This window comes from Macaca mulatta, chromosome 20, assembly GCF_049350105.2.
Source record: "Macaca mulatta isolate MMU2019108-1 chromosome 20, T2T-MMU8v2.0, whole genome shotgun sequence".
NCBI lineage: Eukaryota > Metazoa > Chordata > Mammalia > Primates > Cercopithecidae > Macaca > Macaca mulatta.
Window position 1 is genome coordinate 83,608,000 of NC_133425.1, and position 22,853 is coordinate 83,630,852.

Sequence of the window (22,853 nt, forward strand, 5' to 3'; positions counted from 1 at the left end):
CTGATCCTTTAGCGTTTTCTGTGGAAAGCCTGATGTGTTCCTTGGGGCCCCAGTCTTTGATGGGTCCTGACGTCTAAACATTGTCTTGTGACTGTTGAAATTTCAACCTACTTCCCTGGGGCCTTCCATATATCCCATTTCCACATAACCCCAGTTTTCATCACATGGCTTGAGGGGAAACCTGGCCACGTCCTTCAGGCACCCCAAGTCTCCACCAAGAGCTCAGCTGTTTCCTCTGTCCCCAGAAGTGGCCCTCCGTGGGTGCAGCTCAAGATTCTCCGCCTCTTGCCTGTACCCACAACTGGCAGATACCGCTAGAGAGAAAGCATCTGAGACATTGCTCCCCTTCCTGGTTCTCCCTAGAGAGAGAGCATCTGTAGACGCGTGCTCAGCTTCCGGGTTCTCCCCTCTCCAGGGTCCTCCGCTAGTTGACATTACCTCGGCAGCCTCACGATGCCTTCCAATGACAATTGTGTGTCCGATAGAGTTTTTCTTTTTTTTTGAGACGGAGTCTCGCTCTGTCACCCAGGCTGGAGTGCTGTGGCCGGATCTCAGCTCACTGCAAGCTCCGCCTCCCGGGTTTATGCCATTCTCCTGCCCCAGCCTCCTGAGTAGCTGGGACTACAGGCGCCCGCCACCTCGCCCGGCTAGTTTTTTTTGTATTTTTTAGTAGAGACAGGGTTTCACCGTGTTAGCCAGGATGGTCTCGATCTCCTGACCTCGTGATCCGCCCGTCTCGGCCTCCCAAAGTGCTGGGATTACAGGCTTGAGCCACCGCGCCCGGCCCGGATAGAGTTTTTCTATCTGTTCTCAGTGAGCCGTGGCCCCATGCTGGCCTCATTGCCACCCACAACCTGCTGTTGGGGTGCTGAAGCAGAGGGCATTGCAGGTTCCCTCGGGTGAGCACATCCTTCAGCAAGATTAGAAAATACTCAGCGTGCAGCCAGTGCCACACCCATGCTGCTGTAAAACCTGGAGAATTGTTTGTAAATGGAGGAAGTAATGGAGGCCTCAGATCTGCTGAGATGATCTGGGGATGATTTACTGGACTTCCCACTGTAAGACAGCAATGCCAGAGCCTTCTTGCCCCGAGGAAGTGTGCTGCAAGCAGATGGCAGCCAGGAGATAGAATGCCACAGTGTGACCCATGATGGGACGGGGGGAACTGGGTGCTCTCATCCAACACTTACCGAGCCCCTGGAGCAAACTGATTCTTGTGATTTATCTCATTTAATCCTCATGACACTGTGAACTAATCACGGTTATGGTCCCATTTCACAGCTGAGGAAGATGAGGGAGAGGTCACACTGTCCAGGTCACGTCACTTTAAGCGGCAGAGCCTGAACAGGAACCTGAGTCTGCGGCTCCAGGGCCTGAGCTCTGAGCCACCGTACAGCACAGACCTTGGTGCAGCCATGAGGCCCCTACACCCTTGAACATTCCCCCACAAGGGGATCCTTCCTGGCTGGGCTCCCAAATTAACTCTGGGCTTTTCTCCAACACGTTGCTCAGGTCTGGCTCCCACTTGCTACTTGCTCCCCAGGTCTCAAAATGCTGCCATCCACCTGCCCTACACAGGGAATGTCACTTATGCACTCACTGCCACCAGTAAGCCCCACGTATACCACCCTGTACCTGGCACAGGCCCCTGAACGGCCAGAGGGAAGATCAGCCAGAACACCGGTGAAGGCGTTAATCGGGGACCCAGTTCAAGCCAGGCCCTTCTGGGGCTCCCCGCTCCGTGTCACTGTGAGGCACTGGGGGTGCTCAGGACACAGTGACCCAGGCCTGGACCCTCTGGCACGTCCTGGATAGAGCAGGACTCACACCAGAGAGATGAGGGCTTTGCGTAAGGACAGACCCGGGCTGGCTGGGCCACAGAATGTCATCTCCTGCTGGCCGTGGCTTCCTCATCACCAGATCTGTAAAACCAGCTTCCCACGGCCGTGAGGGCTCCAGCGAGATAGTGCAGAGGAAATGCCTCCCCACTTGTAAAACGCTCTCTGAGGGCCACTATCGCGCCTGGCCGCCGCACTTCCTCTCCGCTCCAGCTAAGGCCTCGCTGTTCACATGGAGGCTGCTCCCGGAGGAGGCTGTGGGGCCAGGACACAGGGCCTTGTAAACGAGCAAGAATGCGTGGTCTCAGGGGGATGGGAAGCCTTCTGAGCGCTTCCTCCAGACTGTGCCGGAGAAGGGGCCTGGCTGTTCCTTGCCCCGGCTGCAGGCCGGCGTCCAGTCTGCTGTGTCTCCAGCGTGTGCCCCTCTGAGATCAGCAAGAGCCCCAGTCATGTATTCCCAGGGGTCCTGTAGCAGGACCACACACCGGGAGGCTTCAAACAACAGAAATGCATCCTCCAGAGGCCAGGAGCCCTAAGGCCTCGGCAGGGCTGGCTCCTTCTGGGGTCTCTGAGGGAGAATCCCGCTCCATCCGCTCCCAGCTACTGCTGGCCCTTCTCTGCTTGGGACGCTTCAGTCCACTCTGCCTTCACTGTCCCGCGGCTTTCTCTTCTAAAAATACTGTCATTGAATTCAGAGCCCTCCCTACTCCAGAATAATCTCATCGCAACATTCTTCACTGAACCACACCTACAAAGACCCTTTTTCCAGATGAGGCCACTCCCAGGCTCTGGGGCATGCGCTTATCTTTTGAGGGCTGTCATTCAATCCCCCCCATCACACTCTCAGGCTTTCTGAGCTGAGATCCGCAGTAAGGAATACATTGTTTCATCTTTGCCCTGGGCACACACTCACATCCATAGCTGAAATGCAGTTTTGGAATGTGAATCCTTGTTTCACCTTCTGTGTGGTAATGTTTTCTATTTCCTCTCCCTCCTCCTCAACACTGGCTACAAACCCACTAATTGATTCCCAGAGCTTGCAGCCTGGATCAAAGTTGTTTCTTTGTTTTGTTTGTTTGTTTGTTTAGAGACAGAGTCTTGCTGGGTTGCCTAGGCTGGAATGCAGGGGTGCAGTCACAGCTCACTGCAGCCTCAACCTCCTGGGCTCAAGTGATCCTCTTGCCTCGGCCTCCTGCGTAGCTGGGACTACAAGGGCATGCCACCATACCTGGCTAATATTTTTAAAATTTTTCTAAGGCCAGGTGCGCTGGCTCACGCCTGTAATCCCAGCACTTTGGGATGCCGAGGCAGGTGGATCACCTGAGGTCGGGAGTTCGAGTCCAGCCTGGCCAACATGAAGAAACCTCATCTCTACTAAAAATACAAAATTAGCTGGGTGTGGTGGCACATGCCTGTAATCCCAGCTACTAGGGAGGCTGAGGCAGGAGAATCACTTGAACCTGGGAGGCAGAGGTTGTGGTGAGCTGAGATCACGCCATTGCACTCCAGCCTGGGCAACAAGAGCAAAACTCTGTCCCGAAAAAAAAAAAAAAATTCTAGGGACAGGATCTTGCCCAAGCAAGATTGCCTATTGCCCTAATTGCCTATGGTGTCCAAGCAGCTCTTGAACTGCTGGCCTCAAACGATCCTTCCACCTTGGCCTCCCAAAGTTCTGGGATTATAGGCATGGGCCGCCACACTCGTCCCAAAGTATGATTTTTGCAAAGCGTCAGCCTCTCCCTACAGCACCCGGCAGCTGGGTTCCATGCTAGAGGAAGTCATACTGATTTGTAAAAGAGGGTTGAAACCAGTTTCTTAAAACCTGCCACACATGGGTAAAAGCCTTAAGCATGAAGAGGTTCCCAGCAGTGGTATTTATGAGAGGGAAGAACTGGAAACCACCCAGGTATCCCCTAATAGGGGAGTGATAGGGTTTGGCTGTGTCCCCACCCAAATCTCACCTTGGATTGTAGCGCCCATAATTCCCACGTGTTGCAGGAGGGACCTGGTGGGAGATAATTGAATCATGATGGCAGTTTCCTCTATTCTGTTTTTGGGGCAGTGAATAAGTCTCATGAGATCTGTGGGTTTTATAAGGGGAAACCCCTTTCTCTTGGTTCTCATTCTCTCCTGCCTGCCGCCATGTAAGACATGCCTTTTGCCTTCTGCCGTGATTGTGAGGCCTCCCCAGCCACGTGGAACTGTGAGTCCATTAAACCTCTTTTTCTTTATAAATGACCCAGTATCGGGTATGTCTTAATCAGCAGCATGAAAACGAACGAATACAGAGAGGCTGAGTAAACTGTGGGGTGTTTGCATCACTGAGTATCACACAGCCTTTTCAGTCGTGGTTAGAGACCAAGCAGAAAGGTGGACAGACACCCCCAGTACAAAGCCGAGTGAAGGACGCTGAAGAAGGATGCGGGCTCGGGAAGGATGACTCGACCCTGGTGCCTGAAGCCATGCCTGGTGCGTGGGGCGTCCCTGTTTGCTGAAGGAATGAGGGGACAGAGTGCAGGAGCAAAGACTGCCTGGGACCATGTGAAAGCAGCTCTCCGCTGCCTCTCATCCCGCCCGCTGTGTCCTTCCACAGCGCTCATCTCAATCTGTGGCTATTTGACTTTTCTCCCGTCCCTCTGGGCCATCCGCCCCCTCGTTAGAATGTAAACTGTGTGGTGTGCAGGCCTTGCCTGTCTTACTGTGCCCTCATCTCCAGCTCAGCACTGCGTCCCGCCCCAGAGGCTCCATGAACATTTGCCGAATGAATGAGTGGAGGAATGGGGGTTGGGCCATTTTTATTAGTTTTCCATTTGCCCAATCATTTCTAATGTGGATCATTTTCTTTCAAATGGTAAGAGCGATGTTTACTTTTCTATGCTTGAAAATAAGATAAAATAAAACAAAAGACGCCTGTTGTTTTCTCAGTCAGGGGTCTGAAGGGAGCCGAGCTCCTTCTGCAGACGGGCGCTGAGGAGGGAGCTGGAAGGAAAAGAAGGAAACATTCCCTCCTCAACTGGAGGAAGACACGCGGCCACACAGAGAACCAGCGGCCCCAGGACCGTCACCCTGCACACCCGGGGCCTGTCCCTCCTGACCCCAGGATCACAGTGGCGAGGCACAGTGTTAGCCAAGCAGATTGAGCCAGGACACGGCACCGCGGAGCCCTGCAGGCGGTGAGTGATTTCTTCCCGGTTTTTAACGTCACTGTTGACGCAGATGAGGTGTGAATATGGGTCTCGTGTCTGTAACGTGCGCTGGAGGTAAGGGCCTTCCTTCTGTTTCAAGGTCCCCAGCAAACACTTGAGCAGTACAGGAATGTGGGCGGGGTTGAGGGCTGGCCCGGGTGTGGCCTGCGGCGTGGCACTTAGTGGTAAACCTGTCAGCTTCTCTGATGAGGCGACTGAGGCACAGGGAGGCTGAGTGGCCTGACGAGGTCACACAGCAAGACGGCGTCTGGGCTGCACCTCAATCCAGGCTCGCAGGTTCGGAGCCCAGCAAGGCCGCGAGCTCTGCCAGTGTGTGTGTGTGTGTGTGAGCGTGTCCATGTGTGTCTGTGTGTAAGCACATACATATGTAAGCGTGCGTGTGTGTCTCTGTAAGTGTGTACACATGTGTCTCGGTGTGTGCACACACGTGTGCCCTGGGCCCAGAGCCTTTTGACTCCTTATCTGTGAAGCGCCCGGTGAGTCCCCAGCTGCTAGGGGTGTTGAGTGGTTCAGGGTCTGCTGTGCTCTGGGGGGCAGAGGTGCCCCGGCCTCACTGCTGTGCTCTGGGGGGGCAGAGGTGCCCCGGCCTCACTGCTGAGCCCATGTGACTCAGCCCCATGGTGGGATGGTGAGGCCCCAATCCTAATCCTAACCCTAACCTCCGCCTCTGACCGTGCGGGGTGTGAGCGTGGGCTGCTCCGCTCCCCACTCTACATCCTCCTCGCTGGCCCCTCCGCCCCTTCCCCTCAGTGCCCACGGGCACCCGGCACAGGGATCACCCTCTCAGTAGTTTGGACCCTGCGCAACCTCTGTTCCTCACTGGCTTCCTCAGGCCACTTGCCCTCAGCCAGCCATACACGAGTGGCTGTCTTTGAGTTTCCTCAAATATTTAAAAAATCACACTTGGTGGCACTCACTGGGAGCTGGGTTCTGATTTCCCGATGTGGCTGAATTCTGGCTGAATCCCTGCATTGACTCGATTCACAGTCCCTGAGGCTTAAACTTGAGACACAGTCTCCACTGCTTATCCCCAAATCTTGTAGAGTGTGAAGCATTTCAAAGGCGGCTTTAGATAAAAGGCCCCCTTTCTAATCACCAGAAAGGAAATCGGTGGGCAGGGACTGGGGAGACCCTTCAAAGGGCAGGTGAGGGGTGTGGGGTGGCGGGCTTTGCCTTTTTCGTGGGGGAAGGTGAAGGCAAAGGGGGTGAAAGAGGAACCACCCGTGCCCTCTGCTGCAGCCCGTGTCTGTGGCCCCCAGGTGTGTGTGTTGAAACCCCACCCCCAAGGCCATGGTGTTGGGAGCGGAGGAGGACACGAGGGTGGGGCCTCGTGGGTGGAATTGGTGTCCTTACAAAGAGGACCTGGAGAGACCCCTGCCCTTCCCGTTGCATGAGGACACACAGGAAGCACTGCCTATGAGCCAGGAAGGGGCCTCCCAAGACACGGACCTGCCAGCGTCTTCATCCTGGACTTCCAGCTCCACAGCTGGGAGCAGGAAGTGTCAGCAGTTTGCAGATTACTTAGTCTCAGGTGTTTTGTTATAGCAGCATGTACGTACTAAGACAGTCTCCCTGACTAGTCCCGAGGTCTCTGGCAGCTGGACCTTCCTGGCTGTCTGGGGAGACCCTGGGTCCCTGCCCATGGCAGGAGGGCCTTCCCTGCAGCCCCAGAGTGGTCACCCCGCTCCCCTGGCTGCAGGGTGCCTGTCACAGCAGCCCTGCTGGTGTCTGGGGGCCTTGGTCCACGGTCACAAATGAAACCGAGCCAGAGGTTTTTCGAAGGGGTCTGAGCTGGGGGTGGAGGGTGCTAACCGCCCTCCACCTTGTTAAAGTCGTGAATCTTTTTGGACAGTTGTTTTGGGTTGAACTGTGCCCCACCCAAAAGACATGTTAAGGCTTCACCCCCAGCACGTAGGATGTGACCGTGTGAAAATCGGGCCTCTGCAGATGTGAGGAGGTTAAGGGGAGGTCGTTAGGGTGGGTCCTTAGGAGGCTGGGAGAAGAGAGGCACAGAGGAGAGGCCACGTGCAGCGGGAGGCAGAGGCTGGCGTGGTGCAGCTGCCCACTGAGGACCCCCAGGATCGTCAGGGCCTCCTGCAGCTGGGGTGGGAAGGGAGCAGACCCTCCAGAAGGAGCCGGCCCTGCCCTCACCTTGATGTTGGGCTGTGACCTCCGTCTGGGAGAGAGGAGTTCCTGAAGCTTTGCAGCACCCTAGTCTGTGGCCCTTCCATACGGCAGCTCAGGAGACGAGTGCGACCCTCCTTTTGGAAAGCAGGTGCCGCCCTCCAGACGCTGATGGCGCTGGGTGACCTCCAGATGCTCGCCCAGGCCTCCAATGACCCCGGGGCAGACCAGGCTTAGGAGGGCCAGAAACAGGCCCTGCCCCTGCCCCCCCAGCTCCATTTCCTCCTCCCTTCCTGCCTTTATTGGTTTCATCGTCTTATTTGCACCCTGCATACTTCACCTCTGAGTTAAGAAGCGTGGGTTCCAAAGCAAAGGCGTGTGGGAAATCACGCACTACAGGCTGCACGTTTGAATTCCAGCCCCCTTTGTCTCGCCTGGGAAGGAGTCCCAAGAAATGCCCTGCACGTTTCCCCTGTGCCTCCTCCGCGCCGGGGCCTGCATGTTTCCCCTGTGCCTCCTCCACGCCGGGGCCTGCACGTCTCCACGGCCCCGGAAAGGCCCCGTACCTCCTCCACGCCGGGGCTTCCACACTTTGCAGCCACTGCGGGGATCCCTGCGGCTGGACTTGCTGCCTTTGTGTCTGAAAGCCCCTTGCCCGTCATGGGGACACATAAGGGCGGGTGCCTGACTAGGCTTGTTCCCACTGTCTCCCCAGGTCCGGGAACAATATCTAACACAGGAGGAGTGAGGAAGCAGGGAAGGGGGAGGAAGGAGGGTGGAGGGAGACCGGGAGGATCCATGGAGTGGAGAGGGAGGAGGATGGAGGAGGATGGAGGGAGGCCTGGAGGACCCGTCACCCATCACTCAGCCGTGCCTGGTCTCAGGCTGCCCCCACCCTTTCTCTCTGTCTCCCAGCTCCTGCCCTGGGCGGCCCACACCAGCCTCCAGTCCCTCCCTTGGCTTCTCTCTGTCTCCTGGCTCCTGGCCTGGGCGGCCGCCACCCCTTCTCTCTGTCTCCCAGCTCCTGGCCTGGGCGGCCCACACCGGCCTCCGGTCCCTCCCTTGGCTTCTCCCTGTCTCCCTGTCTCTCCATCTCCCCATCTCCCCATCTCCCCGTCTCCCCGTCTCCCCTTCTCCCCTTCTCCCTGTCTCCCTGTCTCCCCATTTCTCTGTCTCCTGGCCCCCGGCCTGGTTCCCACCCCTCCTCCCTCCCTCGGGTCTCCCCATCTCCCCGTCTCCCTGTGTCCCCATCTCCCCTCCTCCCTCCAAAGGGTCCCTGCCTTGACACATTTTCATCTCTGTGGTGATGGCCCCAACAGTGATGGAGACGTCGTTTCCCGTCACTGTTGTAACAAATGTCACACACCGGAGGCTTAAAACAACAGAAACGCATCCCCCGAGCCCTGAAAGCAGAGGGCTGGCGTCAAGGATCCGGCCCAGGGGTGCCAGCCGTCCTCGGCGTTCCTCAGCTCGCAGGCGCACCCCGCCAGGCTCTGCCTCTGTAGTTTTGGGGTGTTCTTCCTTCCATGTCTTCACTTGGCTCCTCCTCTTCTTATGGGGACACCCACCATTGCGTTTAGGGCCCCCAATCCAGTATGACCTCGTCTAAGCTGAACTGATCACGCCTGTGAAGACCCTATTTCCAAATAAACCCCCCTTCTGAGGTTGCAGGAAGACGTGGCTTTGGAGGACACTGTTTGGCTCACTGGGAGGGTGTGGGCTGTGGAGCAGGGGGACCCTTCGTCGCTCCTTGGTGCTGCCTGCCGGCTTTGCAGGCTCCGCAGCAACGGGATGAGGGCCCCACTGCGCATGTCGCCCTGTGGGTCCCGTGAGACAGCACACATGGCGCCTGGCATGGGCGCTGGGTCTGAGCCCTGGGGTGTGTGTCCTGGGGCCTTCCCTGTCTGTGAAATGGGGACAATGGCACCTGCCCCACAGGACTACTGCGGGATTCCCGAGATAAGCCCTATAATGGCCCTGTCAGAGCAGAGGAGGGGGCACGGCAATGGGGGTTTACTCTCAGACAAGCTGATTACAGCAGAGACGCACCCTGGAGAGGAGAATATTTTCTGTAACTTATTTTGAAAGCTCATCCTGAGTGTCTAAACCTGGCAACTTCTGTGTTTTTTTTTTTTTCCCTCCAAAATATTCTCATTATGAGGAATTTGGAAAACACATAAAAGTAGATAAAGGACCAAAGAGACACCAAAGCCAGCTCTCACTCATCTTCTGGGGAGTTTACTTCCGGCCTTGCTTTGTTCCTGCTGTGAATTGTTTCAAGAGTTGGGATTGACCTGGAAAACAATTTTTATACAGCCCCTGGGAGGCTTGCCCGTGTCAGATGTCATAAATGGGTTTTATTTTCAGTGCAAGACACACCAGTTTGGCCATGGGCTCCCGGTGTCTGGGTGGACGGGGTCTGGTGAGGCAATTCGGGGGCTCAGCTGCGGCATCGGGCAGAAGCCAGGCGGGGAGGGAGGCACAGCCGCTGGGCGCCCGCGTCTGCCATCCTCACCATCCTTGTCAAGGTAAGAGCTGAGCCATCTGCAGTCCACGGTCAACAAACAGCATTTAACCAACCACCTCCCTAGGACTGCAGACTTTTCCAAAACTTCAAACATGAGAATTTGTTTTGCACTTCACTAAAATGAATCAAAGGACAGTAAAAAAAGTCAAACCCAGATAAAGAGATAAAATCAATGTAAATATTTTCACCAATTTTCCAATATTTTTCTCAAGTTAAAAAAACAACCGGAGAGACTCTAGTGAAGGTCTCGACAAAACATGGCTGACTCCAGCCTCCTCCACAAGCAGCCCGTCAGGCAGCAGAAACCGGCTACTCCTGGGAGCAAGGTGCTCTCAGGAACCCTCCTGCTTCTCGGGCACACCAGCCCTGGGCGGACTTAGCAATGATCTGGAGGAAAAAGAGGCTGCACGAGGTTGGAGGCAGCTTGTTTGCCGTTCCCGCCAGGACCCACGCGCTGGGCGGGCACGCGCTGTGGTCGTTCCATGCAGTCCGTGTGCTAGTCCTGTCTGAATGATGAGTGTGTGTGCACCTGTGCTGATGTCATGCAAGACTGCAGCTTCCTCCTCATCAACAAACTGCTTCCTGCAGCAATGGCGCCCCTGTGCACACCTCCTCCTCCACTCTGCCCCACTGTGGTCAAGGAGCCCAGGGAGGGTGCAACGGCAGGGACATACCAGCAAGTGCAGTAGGGCCGGTGGCTCTCCCCGGGGCACACTCTGTTCTGGAAGACTCTGTGCTACTCTGGTTGGGTCTGGGATCCAGGGCAACGGCCTCCTTTCTCAGGGCCCTTTCCCTCCGGTCCTCGTCTGCTTTCCATCAGGAAGGCTCAGACTCTTTCCAAGGTCCAGGTGTCTTTGGGTTTCACTGACGATGGAAAGGAGATTTTGGGTTCTAGTCCTACTTGTGGTTTTCCCAGAAATTCCAAGGAAGAGAAGAGAGCAGAACCACACTTCCACCTTCAGCTGGAACCTGGAAACAGCCAGAAAGGGCTGATCTGAGGCTGCCGTCTGCTGTTGGCTGATGAGAGTCGGCAAGGAGGCTTCATGGTTGCTGAGGCAGCCTCTGGCCTCTGGGCGTGGGCCCCCAGAGCCAGGCCTTGGGAGCAGGATTTGGGGGTGACCCCAGGCAGCCCTGGGGAGTGGGCAAGTTGGGCAGGAAAGGGCTGATGAGGGCTGATGAGTAGGCTCTGCTGTGGGTAACTGGGCTCTGAGCCTCCGGGGATCCCCACTAGAGGAATGGAATGTGGAACGCACCAAGGAGTGGGCATCTGTCCCGCAGTCCCCACTCGCTGCTGAAGCGGCTGCTCCCGTGGCCCCCCTCCCTGGCCCCGTGGCCTCTCCCGTGGACAGGGATCAAGCTGCCTGGCAGAGGCCCCAGCTCTCGCAGTGGGAGCCATCAGCACGCTGGGGATGGTGAGTGCCAGCTGCCATGGGCCAGAGCCTTTGGTGTAGGCTCTGGCGAAGGGACCCAGGACACACGTCCGGAATTCTAAAAGTCCTGGAAATCTGGTACGTCACACGGAGGAAACCTCAGACCAGTCGCATGTGCCCTCCCCTCCCCCAACACACGCAAGCCCTTCCCGGGCTGGAAAGACGGTGGCTCGAGGTGGTCACGCCAATTGGTTCGTGCTCATCAGAACCCATGGATGGCATTGCCTGGGGGACTTCCAGGGTAGCAGGGGAAGGCAACACTGTCGCCCAAACGGGAGGAACAGGACCACATCGGTCAGAGCCCAGCAGGAGGGAGACGGCACCTGGAGGACGGCTTCACAGTGCTGAAAAGATTTGAGTGGGGCTCGGGGAACCTGTGCGAAGGGACCGAGGACCTCGCGAAAGAGAAGCCCCATCACCTTAAGCCTGAACACTGGGGCTGGGCCCTTTCTTGGAAGCCACAGAGGACAGGTGTGTGAGTGCCACGGGGCTGCGGTGAGATGACCACAGGCTCACAGCTCTGTCAGCTCTGGAGGTCAGAAGTCTGGCGCACACCTCGCTGGGCTAAAATCAGGGTGTGTGAGGGCCGGTTCCTCCTGGGACCTCCAGAGGAGGGTCCTTTTCTTACCTTTGTGGCCTCTGAGGCCGTGGCACTCCTCGGCTCACGGCCTTACTCCACCTTCCAGGCCAGCAGCGCAGCCCCTTTCCATTTCTCTCTAACTCTGTGTTCCTTCTCACACCTCCTCCTCCTGTGACCCCGCTGCCTCCCTCTTCAAGGACCCTGGGATGACACCGAGCCACCGGGACAACCCAGGGCCACTCCCATCTCAAGAGCCTTCACTTACTCACCTGCTCAGTCACGTCCGCGTGTGAATATCACCAGGGAACATATTCCCAGGATCTGGGATTAGGATGTGGGCATCTTTGGGGGCCATTATTGAGCCAATAACAGTAAAGTCTGAAGGTGCCCATGATGGGCTTTCAGGATGGCCAAGCCGCAGGAGCCGGGGAGTGAACACCTGGTCCCAATCTTCCCGCTGCCACCCTCTGCGTGGACCCAGGGATGGTGGACCCTCCGGGCAGCTTCCTGGACTTGGAGCCTGGAGGGAAGGCAGGGCGGGCACGAGGAGGGCGTCTGACCCTCGGACCTCGACCACGCAAAGGCTGGGCACTGCCAACATTGATGGCAAGGTCTCTGCTGAGGCTGCAGTGGTTCCTAGGTTCAAGAAAACTGGAGCACGAAATCACGCTGAGTCCCACTACTTCTTTCCCAGCTTCAACCTGTGGGCAGGATGAAAGGATTGCCCGACACGGCCCTCGGGCTGTTTCAGTGATTACCTGGATGTTTAGAACACAGATTTTAAGAACCTCCCCCACCCAATACGGCTGGTCAATGAGAGAGACACCACTTTGGAAGGTGGCGTCAACAGCTCCCCTCCCACCACCACCACCACCACCAAGTGTCCCAATTCCCTGGGGCAGCTGGACCAAGCCTGGGACTTTCGGGGGTGTCCAGGCCACTGGCCACTGCAATCTCTGGAAAGAGCAGAGAAACCCCAGCGTCTTTCCTCCATCCTGATTAGGCCTGGCCTTTGCTGAAATCATTCCTGTCCCAGTTAGCACCGTCCTCGTTTTGAGAAGAGGTGACCCGGGTGCAGGGATGCCTGGGTAGCAGACTGCCCGGGCGCTCTCTGCCTGAGAGAGGGTCAGCCTGCGGCAAGAGGGTAGCAGCAGAGTGAACAGGCCACGGCGGCCTCTGCTGGCCCCAAGAATGCCCTGCCTGGGGCTGGGTAGGGTCTGTTTGGCAGCATTGCCCAGATTGCAACTCATGTGTCCTTGAACAAAGGCAATGTGCTTTTCCTCTCCAGAGCCCAGCAACCATCTGACATTCGGAGCTGCTCCTCAGGGTTCTGGGCACGTCACATATTGCGCCCCAGACTTCTCAGCTCCGCAGCAGCCAGGAGCTGGGAGGTGGAGGGGCCTGTGGTCTGGCCCCCCGCCTAGCAGGCCTGCATGGCCACCTCCAGCCGGGTGCAGGCTGGCTGGGGCGGGGCTGCCCTTGACCTTGGGCTCTCCCTCCTCCGCCAGATCCTCAGGCACTGGCTCAGCCTCCCACGGCCCGGGGGAGCCTCTGTCTGCCCCTTCCAGCCGTTCAAGGACGAGGCTTCCGAAAGACTCACTGTTCCTGTGTGGGGAACTGGGGCCGTGTGGCTTGGGAAGGCTGGATGAACCGCGGCTGCGGCCTGGTGAGAAAGAGGCTGTGCGCGCCACGGCAAGCATCTCCCCTGCACAGTGCCGGGTTCTTCGTATGTGTAGCCTCGTTTCTCCTTCTGTTTTCAGTGTGGGGTTTGGGAGGAAATCACCAGCCTTCAGCACTGGGGCAGCCCCTCCACGGCCAGTGGTTTGTGAATCCCTTTTGTCCTCGCCTGTGTCCCGAAGTCTTGGGGCCACCTGGGAACCTGAACGTCATTGCTGTCTTTCTGGCCTGGGCCGTGGGCTCACTTTGTTATTCTTCTTGGAAATTTGGCCAAGCCACCTTGGATGGGCCCCAGGCAGCAGGGGGCTACTGGATGCCGTGTTCTGGAGGTTTCTGCGGGAGGGAAGGCGCCCAAATGTATAGCAGCTGGCCTTGACCGGGTTCGGTTTTGGTGAGGGAGTTTGATTAGGCTTAGGGCCGCCTAGGCATGAAACAGGATCCCAAAACCTCAGCCCCATGACTCTCCCACTCTCCCACTAGGGGAAAGCAGATGTTTTGGGGCCATGGTGGACTGGCCTGGCTGTGCCGACGTGCCCGGAGGCAGAACTGTTTCAGGACCCTGATGGGGATGTAAAGGATGCGGGAAGCCCATGAGTGCCTCCTGTGCGCGAGCGCTTTGGCGGGCCCTGTGCGGCCGCCTTCTCGGTTGCTGGTGGACGTTCAGCCCTAATACCCTGCTCTCTCGCCCGCAGCCCCGTCTGAAGCCCCTGCAATTTGAACCTTGGTTTGGGGATTTGGCCTGTTTGTCAGTGGGTTTTCCACATGTGGTTTCCACAGGAACTTTTGCTGTTTAAGTGCTTTTTGAAACGATGAAATTATCTTTTTCCTATTCAGATGAGCTCACTGGCTTTTGTGTGGGCTGCAGGCACTGGGTGATTGGAAGGGCCATGGACTTCTGAACCCAGAGGAGAAGCCCTGTGTACAAAAGCCGCTGGGTCTCAGCAGTCCCCGAGGAGGTGGTTGTGAACGTAGCATCGACTTCTTTGATCCTCTGAGATCGCTGCGTTTTTCTGGTAAGGCCCCCATGGAGAGCTTAGCATGCAGGCACGTGGGTCATGGCCTCCCTCTTGAGCAAGCTGAAGGATTTAAGAACTGTCAGCTTCCTATATTATAGATGGGATGGCGGTTAACATCTGCAGCAGCCAGATTTTGTAAGGGCCAAGAAACTCATGTGACCTTGAGGGGCAGGGAGAAGGGCCTTCAGCTCAGAACGGCACGAAGAAGTAACGCTGAGGACGAAGCCAGGGAGGGAACCAGAGCCAGAGCTGGGCTAAACCAGTTCCCACCTCCCATCTTGCAGCGCAGACAGGTGCTGACAGTGGCACAGCCTGTGGATCATCCACCAGGGGTGCCCGAGAGGGCCGGCTTGGATGCAGCCTGTGGGGAGCTGGGCACGCTCTCCTGGAACTGGACGACCTCCGGGGGCCCCTCAGAGTGTCTCCAATGGGGAGGCTGGACACAGCGTCCCTGGACCAAGGGGGCAGCACTCTCGTCACAAAGCAGAGGGCCCCACGGCCCGGCCCGTGTTTGTCTTTCCCATTGCAGTCTCTCAGGCCCTAGGCCAGGCCTCGTTCCCATCAGATAAAGCCTGGGGCTGCCGGATGAGCAATCGTGCCTGACTCACAGGAAGGGAGGAAAACAGGAATTCGTGCAGAAGCTGTAATGTTTCCCCCTCGGCCTTGGGAAGGGTGTGAAGGGATGTGCCGGCGGCAGGCGGCTGAGCTGGGGGGTGGTTCTGCCCTTCTTCATCCCCTTTCAGGTGCCTAGACTTGGGAAGGAGAGGGATGCCGCCAAGCTCGGCTCCTGCAGGGCCCCGGCCTTCTGGTGTGGGATCCCGCTCAGGAGGGCCCGGCGCTGGGGCTGCTGCTGAAATTCTTGAGACTGGTTCACAAGGGGCCCCGCGGTTTTATTCTGTACCGGCCCCTCCAGGGATGGAGAGGGTCCTGGCTGCCAGTGACAAAGCCCCGGGGTCTCTCCTGGGTCCCTGGTTCCCTTCACAGCCCTCCCTGCCTGAGGAGCTCCGGGCTTCCGCACACATTTCTCTCCTTTTTAAGGGCTCATTTCTTTGGGTTCGTCTCCTGCCAAGGTTGCCTTCAGAGCAGGATCCCCAGTGCCCTCTTCTGAGGCTCTCTGCTTTGAGTGGCCACCCTCCCCCAACACGCCTGGAGCCCGGAACGGGGAGTGCCGTGGACACCAGCCCTCCACCGCCCAGAGCCTCTGCCTCTCCTGGGCCTCCCAAGAGTAAAATCTCTCCACGCGACCAGGCTGCGAACCTGGATTTGAAACCAGCGCTGTCGAACTCCTCGAACTGCATCAGAGGCTTTCAGTAGCGGGACCGGAACCCAAAAGAGCCCCCTTCCTTGTCTTGAATTCCTCCCACCTGAGTTAGCATCTTGGAGGTCAAGGTTTCAAGGAGTTCAGTATCTGAGAAGAGAAAGACACCAAACCATAGTTCCCCATGAAGACTTGTTGATGAAAAACAAACCTAACTCCATAAAATACTTGAAGAGAGTTACTCTGAGCCAAACGTGAGAAGCATGGCCGGTGACACAGCCCCAGGGGGTCCTGAGGACATGTGCCCTGGGGAGTTGGGCCACAGCGTGAGCTCGTACATTTTACAGGGACAGGAGGTTCAGGCAGAGTCAGTCAATACTTGAAAGATGTACATTGACTCTGCCCGGATAGGAGGGACGACTTCAAGGTGGGGAGGGGCTTCCCGGTCACAGGTGGGTTCAAAGACTTTCTGATTAGCAATTGGTTGAGAGAGTGAAGTTATTATCTAATCACCTGGACTCAATAGAAAGGAGTGTCTGGGTTAAGATAAGGGGTTGTGGAGACCAAGGTTCTCGTTCTGTAGATGAAATCTCATAGGGGGCTTTACTTCAAGGCGATAGATGGCAAATGTTTCCTATTGAGACTTTTGAGACATGCTAGACGCTAAGCCAATCTCTCCAGCATCAGAAGAAGCCCTGGAAAGGGAAGATGATTCTCTACAGAATGTGGATTTTCCCCACAAGAGACTGCTTTGCGGGGCCATTTTAAATTATGTCAAAGAAATCTATTTTGGTGTAAAACACTCCTATCCCTTCCAAGACCTGCTCCCTGTCATGTGATGTTATGCTAGACTTGGGTTGGAATTTGGTATCTTATTGCTACAGAGAGTCTGTGCTGTCAGTCTTAAGGTCTCCGTTTTAATGTCAGTGCTGTTCAGCTGGGCCTGAATTCCAAAGGGAGGGGTGTATAAAGAGACGTGTCTGACCCCCACTTCCCATCACAGCCTGAACTTGTTTTTCAGGTTTACTTTGGAATCCTCTTGGCTGAGAAGAGAGGTTCATTCAGTTGGTTGGGGGGTTTAGAATTTTATTTTTGGGCTGGGCGCGGTATCTCACGCCTGTAATCCCAGCACTTTGGGAGGCCAACACAGGTGGATCACCTGAGGTCAGGAGTTCAAGACCAGCCAGGCCAATATGGCAAAACCCCATCTCTACAAAAAATACAAAAATTAGCTGGGCATAGCGGCAGGTGCCTGTAATCTCAGCTACTCAGGAGGCTGAGGCAGAAGAATCGCTTGAACCTGGGAGGCGGGTTGCTGTGAGCCAAGATAGTGCCACTGCAGACACGGCAAGACTCTGTCTCAAAAATATATATATACATATTTTTGGTTCACAGACTTAAAGGAATCAGTGCTCTGCCAGGCAAGCCCTCTAATTTTTTTCTTAATTAATAGACAATTTTTAAGAACAGCTTTAGGTTTCCAGAAAATAGAGCAGATAACAGTTACCATATCCCTTCTCTCCGTCCCCCCTCGCCCGCCAGTTCCACTACTGAGAACATTCTGTGGGTGCTGACAGATGAATCGTGGCACACGCTCCCCATTACAGTATCACAGAGCAGCTGCCTGGGCCCCTAAATCCTCCGTGCTCCCGCTGCTCGCCCTCCCCGCGCTCCGTGCTCCCGCCGCTCGCCCTCCCCGCGCTCCGTGCTCCCGCCGCTCGCCCTCCCCGCGCTCCGTGCTCCCGCCGCTCGCCCTCCCCACCCTCGGTGCTCCCGCCGCTCGCCCTCCCCACCCTCGGTGCTCCTTTCACTCCCCCTCTGCCCGGCCCCGGCAGCCACTGATCTTTCTTGTGTTCATGGTTTTGCCTTTTCCTGAATGTCATGGAGTTGGAATCACAGTTTCCAGCCTTCTCCAATGGGCTTCTTCACCTAGCAGCATCTAAGATTCCCCCCTGGCTTTTCACAGCCTGGCAGTTCCTTTCTTTTTAGCACTGAAAACCATTGCATTGTCTGGAGGGACCCCAGCTTATCCATTCACCTATGAAGGTATCTCGGTTTCTCCTCAGTTTCTGGTGATGATGAAAGCCACCCTCCAATTTTCACCTGTTTCTCTGGGCTCCGCCCCTCACAACTGGGAAGCTCTGGCAGGGAGGGGGATGCCCATGCTGCCATGTGGCCAGCAGCACCCTCTCACCCTGTGTCTGCTGGGCTGCATGGTTGGGAACAGAAGAGAGGCTGGAAGTTCCCCGTGGGAAGGGAGAGAGGATTGAGCCCTTCTGTCCCTCTGTCGGGTGGAGAGCCGCACAAGTGACAGGCAGGGGTCCCTCCCTGGTGCTGCTGGGAGGGAGGCAGGAGGAAGGGACGTCCCAACGTGGGGGGCGCACACCCTAGACAGACCCTAGATAGGTAGACCCTAAGTAGACCCTAAATAGACCCTAGATAGATAGACCCTAGATAGATAGACCCCAGATAGACTCTAGGTAGACTCTAGGTAGACTGCCCTGGTTTCCCCAAGCCAACTTGAGAGCTTCCCTTAGGAGGCCACTGCCCAGGTCCTCTCTGGGTTGGAGACTGGGGTTTGCCAATCACCACTTAAACTCTTTAAAATATATGTTCTGAGAACATTTGGGACCAGAAGGCAATGAAGTTGATAGGTTCCTATCAACCCTCTTAAAACCATGGAGGTCCCAGCCTTCTCTGCAGGGAAGCGGGCAGAGCCTGGGGCCTGACCCTGGGGCAGCCATGCCCTGTGATAATCCACCAGAGCCCAGGAGCCCACTGTCCTTGTTGAGAAGAGCGGGCGGCTCTGCTTTGTGGTGGTATCACTGCGCACAGAACACGCTTCTGAAAGTTGCTGCCCCTCAGCCTTGTGGAGATCCAGCCTCCCTCCCTCCCGTGGCCTTGGCTCTCTGCCCGGCTTCAGGAGATACATTCCAGCCTCCTTGGTGACTGTGTGAGGCTGGATGAGTCACTGCCCCCTTTCTGACCTTGTCTGATTCATGGTAAAATGGGCTATGAGTAACTGGTTTAATCTTGCACATGTACTGGGATTGACTGGTAATGGCTGCCTGGAGTCTGGGTCTAGCTCTGTGTAGATTAGACATGTCTGCCGTAGTGTGGGTGAGGGAGGTGGGGTTCTGTCCAAGTCTCTGCCATCGGCTGTTCTCTGGGGTTTTTCTACCAGTCCTACTCATTTTTGTTCCTTTTACAATCCAGAGTTGTGAATCGGGTAGATCAGCTGGGAAAAAATTGAAAAGTAGTTGTTTTAATTATTTCCCCTTTATGTGGTTAAAAAGAAGATGAAGAAGATTCTTTAAGTTCTAGCACTGACTGTTGAAAGCCACTTGTATAAAAGGTGCCAAGAACTACAGGATTCTTTTGTCTACTGCTTTGCTTCGTGAGACTTGGAATATGATGGGGTCAAGAATGGGTCTGACTGTGAATTTTCATGGTGGTTTTTTTGTTTGTTTGTTTGTTTGTTTTTGTTTTTTGAGATGGAGTCTCACTCTGTCGCCCAGTCTGGAATGCAGTGGCGCGATTTCGGCTCACTGCAAGCTCTGCCTCCCGGGTTCATGTCATTCTCCTGCCTCGGCCTCCCGAGTAGTTGGGAGTACAGGTGCCTGCCACCACGCCCAGCTAATTTTTTTGTGTGTATATATTTTTAAAGTAGAGACGGGGTTTCACTGTGTTAGCCAGGATGGTCTCGATCTCCTGACCTCGTGATCCACCCACCTTCGCCTCCCAAAGTGCTGGGATTATAGGCGAGAGCCACCACGCCCAGCCAACAATCACTGGTGTCTCAACGACCGTGTCATCTTGCATGACCAGAAATTTACATTATTTCCAGCTTGAAATTGCCCAGCTAAGTAGGTATTACAATCTGATTGTATGGAAAAACTCAGGCAGACCTGCCCAGGCCCCATCGGCAGTGGAGGGGCTGCTGCTCTGGCCTGTGCTCGGGGCCGTCGACCCTCCTGCCCAGAGAAGAGCCAAACACCTGTGCCCATTGGGGACTGACCCTGAGCCGGCGATGCTGGCTGCCTGTGGTGGTTTAAGGGGGTGATTCTCAAAGCCTGCTGTGTCCCGCCAGCCCCAGTCGGCGGTGGGAGGTGCTCCCGGTCATTTCTGGAGGGCAGGACGTGTCTTCTCGCACAGGTTTCTTTCACTTAGCCACAGTGTGGCCTGACCTTCAGAAATGAGTCACTTGAGGAGCAGTGGGAGGAAGTCCAGTCATTCCTCCAATAATTGTGTGATGGTGGGAGAGAGAGATTTGGAGGGAGGGAAGGAGAGAGGCAGAGAAAGAGCCTGTTGGGAGAGAGAGGCCACAACCAGCAGCTGACAGTTGCCCAGGGCTGTGTGGGGAGGCTGGCCATTCTGTATGGGATCGGTCATGGGCATCCTGACCACTTGGCCTCAACACTGTGCCCACCAGGGGCCAGAATTGAAAAGGGAATGTACTAATGTGCGGAACGTGGTGTCCACGGAGACGCAGATGCATCAACCAGAGAGTAAGAGAAGCGTCTCTGGAGCTGGGATAGGCCACTGTGTAGGATGCAAGGCTGGAGAGCGGGTCTCTGCTGACCCCAGAGCCCTCAGTGTAGGGGAAATTAACCGCTCCAGGCGGAAGGCAGCTTCGGGAGGTTTTGGAGACCGGCACATCGCCACTGTCACTTGCAGCCACAGGCAACCAACCGCAAGTTGGTTTGAAGAATGATTGAAAAGAAAAGCCCCTTGTACTGGAAAAGTCCTTCCCAGCCCACTTCCCCTCCCCAGCTGACACCAGGGACGCTCAGTGTGCCCCAGGCTGCACCGCCAGCCCTCTCTCCATGGGGGTAAGAGGCACACAAGCTGCCTGCCACCGAGGCCCACCCCAGGGGCTGGGTGGAAACCCCATCTTCCTGCAGACCCTGGCTGCCTGGAGGGCCACCCACACCGTGTCAGACGCTGCCTGGCAGGGCTCTGCCATCCTCCCTGCTTGGTCACGGAGCAACACGGGTTAAAAGTACTATTGTTAGGCCGGGCACAGTGGCTCACTTGTAATCCCAGCACTTTGGGAAGCTGAGGCGGGCAGATCACTTGAGGTCAGGAGTTTGAGACCAGCCTGAGCAACATGACAAAACCCTGTCTCTACTAAAAATGCAAAAATTAGCTAAGCGTCATGGCACGCACCTGTAACCCCAGCTACTCAGGAGGCTGAGGCAGGAGAATCGCTTGAACTGGGAAGGTAGAGGTTGCAGTGAGCTGAGATCATGCCACTGCACTCTAGCCTGGGCGGCAGAGTGAGACTCCTTCTAAAAAAAAAAAAAAAAAAAAAAAAGCCCTATTGTCACATGAAAAGTTTATTTGTTGGGGACCTGTAAGGCTCAAGAGGATGAGCCCAGACTTGGTGGCAGCTCTGTTGGTGGCTGAGCTCTGGGGACAGTGCTGTCACCGAGGTGGGCTCAGGTGTCACCAGGCTCCAGGCAACAACTGGGGAATCAGCACTGAACCAGACACAGTGGCTGTCCCTCCCTTCCACGCATGACAGGCTGAGGATCCTGGTAGGTGCTTGCAGAGCCCCCTGGCAGGGAGTGTTGGCATCTGGTCCCCAGCCGTCCCAGTCACACCACTGATGTCATCACCTTGTACCCCTGGGATGTTCCACGGCCTCTCCACCATGCACACTGGGACATGGGGAGAAGGATGCCGCGTCTGAGGTGGTATGAGATGAAAAGGAGCATGCTTGGGGCCAGTGAAACAACGTGCTCCCAGCTGCCCCTGTCCTTCAGGGTAAGGGACCTGTTCCAGCAAGTTCAGGGTCCTGTGGAGACTCAACCTGGAGAGGAGAGGCCCAAGGGCACCTCCCAGAGTTCTGGTAATGCGTGGGAGTGGGGGTGCCCTGCCGCTGGAAGGCACTGTTTCCCACTGCTGTGCAGACAGGACGGGAGGAAGGGGGTTCATGCCGTACCCAGGGGATTTGGGGAGACAGTTGAAGGCTGTGCAGGGAGCTCATGAGGCTTTGGTGGGGCTGGCACGGGTCCCCCAACACTGGAAGTCGCAGAGAGCACCAGCTGCAGGCGGCCCGATCCATCCTTCAGAAAAGGCACTCAGAGCCCGGTGCTCTGCAACCGGCTCTAGTGGTCAAGAGTGAGGAACCTGGGGCCCCACGCTGGGCCCGAAGGTTCAAGGGCTTCTTAATAGCGGCTTCTCATCCATCCCACCCTGGTCTGTGGTTTCTTCTCTAAATGCATTTTCAAAATTCAAAATGCATTCAAAATTCTTCAGCAATGCATTTCCACACAGCTCTGGAGGCCAGAGTCCAAGGTCAGAGTGCCGGCAAGGCTGGCTCTTCTGAGGCCTCTCCCTGGCTTGTCGAGGCCGCCTTCTCCCTGTGACCTCACATGGCCATCCCTCTGTGCATCTATGTCCTAATCTCCTCCTAGAAGGACACTAGGCAGATTGGACTGGGGCCCACCCAGATGACCTCATGCTACCTTAGTCACCTCTCTAAGCCTGTCTCCAAATATAGTCACATTCTTAGGCCCTGGGGGTTAGTTAGGACTTCTACATGTGCACTTTGGGAGGGCACAGTTCAGCCCAGAGCAGATGGGAGGAAGCTCCAGCTTGGCCACCGCCCCTTTTCCCAGGCAGGGTCCTAGGCAGCAGCAAGGTGAGGGTCAGCCTGGTTCCCACAGCGAGGATGCTAGCTGTTGCCTGAAAGCATGAGGCATCTCCGGCACATGGGGCTTGGCACTGTCTCTAAAGCCCAGGGTGTTTACACATTCCTGTCACGGAGGGGAAAACCCAAGGAGCAGCAGCCCGGAGCACGCATTCACCCCTGCCTGCTGGGGCTTCGGAAGGAGCTGGCTGGGAAACCACGAGTCAAGGAAAATCCTTTATGGAATGAGCAAAAACAAAAGGAACAGAAGCCTTTGACTCAGCTCACCCAACCCCACAGGGAGACGCTGATGCGGTGGGCGATGTCTACTGGCCTTGTTTCTCCAAGCTCACAGCTGGCCAGCCCTGGTGTTCTGCATTCCCTGGGCCCACTTTCCACTGCTTTATCATCACTGCTCATGGCACAGGGCTCAACAAATGGCTCATGAGGCTGGAAGACAGTGAAGTGTCCTTGGCTGGTGGCCAGCTCATAAGATCCTCGTGTGACCACCATAGAGTGGCACCCACCTGAGGTAGTCGGTGTTGGTCCATTGGTCACCA

General features: G+C 56.2%; 1 protein-coding gene across 1 annotated transcript in view; it reads left to right on the forward strand.

Moving 5' to 3' along the window:
* Positions 1 to 22,853, forward strand: part of ZNF469 (zinc finger protein 469) — a 337,361-nt gene that overhangs the window by 116,933 nt on the left and 197,575 nt on the right. Inside the window, exon 2 of the mRNA XM_077986691.1 lies at positions 4,764 to 5,011. The gene's annotated coding sequence lies outside the window, so the exon portion shown is untranslated. The remainder of the gene's footprint in view (positions 1 to 4,763; positions 5,012 to 22,853) is intronic.